The sequence below is a fragment of the Myotis brandtii genome, unplaced genomic scaffold, assembly GCF_000412655.1.
Source record: "Myotis brandtii unplaced genomic scaffold, ASM41265v1 C42205944, whole genome shotgun sequence".
NCBI classification, from domain to species: domain Eukaryota; kingdom Metazoa; phylum Chordata; class Mammalia; order Chiroptera; family Vespertilionidae; genus Myotis; species Myotis brandtii.
In genome coordinates this window covers 1-847 of record NW_005320090.1, presented here as the reverse complement: position 1 = coordinate 847, position 847 = coordinate 1, and the positions used below count along the sequence as shown (strand labels likewise).

The 847-nt window shown below is 57.4% G+C and overlaps 1 long non-coding RNA gene across 1 annotated transcript; it reads right to left on the bottom strand.

Annotated features, from left to right (window-relative positions):
• Positions 1-424: 424 nt before the first annotated feature.
• LOC106727257 lies at positions 425-835 on the bottom strand. Its single transcript, XR_001363427.1, has 2 exons — positions 662-835; positions 425-561 (listed from the first exon to the last, which is right to left on the bottom strand). It is a non-coding gene; the product is annotated as an uncharacterized LOC106727257 (long non-coding RNA).
• Positions 836-847: the final 12 nt, after the last annotated feature.

Sequence of the window (847 nt, the reverse complement as noted above, 5' to 3'; positions counted from 1 at the left end):
CACAAAAACCAAGCCAAAACCGCAGACAGGGGCCTTCTGGTGGAATTCCAAAAACACGCCCACCGAAACCTGCCCGCCAGCGCTTCCACAACCGCCTGTGCCCCGTGGCCCCTGAACCTTCCCTGGACCCGATCGGGGGACAGATAGGAGCCTGGCCGGCTGGCCTCACCATGGAAGGTCTTTTCTTTCCTCGTAGCACTGGCTTCCATGGTGTCGGGCAGTGACCCTCGCTCGGTAACAAAGCAGCATCTACGTGTGGGAACCAGGCAATGTCCTGGCTCAGACCTGAGCTACATAACGTCCTCCCTCCCACCAGCCTTGGGCGAGGGCAACTCGCAGCCAAACGACAGTGACAGAGCTTTGCAGCGCCTGGAAGAGGAAATGAACCCTCGGCGCCAGGCGGGCTGGCAGGGCTGCGCGTACATGCCGTGCGGGACGCTGCGCTGGGTGCTCTCTCGGTCCAGGTCCTGCCGCCAGGGCTCACAGCGCTTCCAGCCGTCCTCCGTTTTAACCCAGCTCCATCCAGGAGATCGCCAGTCCTGGCCCAGAAACGGCATCGCTCTGTAAAAACAGTTGATTCACGTTTAAAATGTATGAGTAATTGGCAAGTTTCGTTTCACTGAGATCACTTCTCATTAATCTTTAAAAAGTAAGTGCTTACTTAATATTTAAATGTCTGCACAGGCATTAAGTGCTGGTTCGACATGGGGATAAAGCGGTGGCGACAGCGGTGGCGATAACAGTGCCTCGGCAGCGCTGAGTGACAGGCTGGGATGCGGAGTGGTGGGTTTACTAGCTCCATGCTGCTCAGTGAGGTCACCAGGGGCTGGCTCCCAGCTGGAGAACC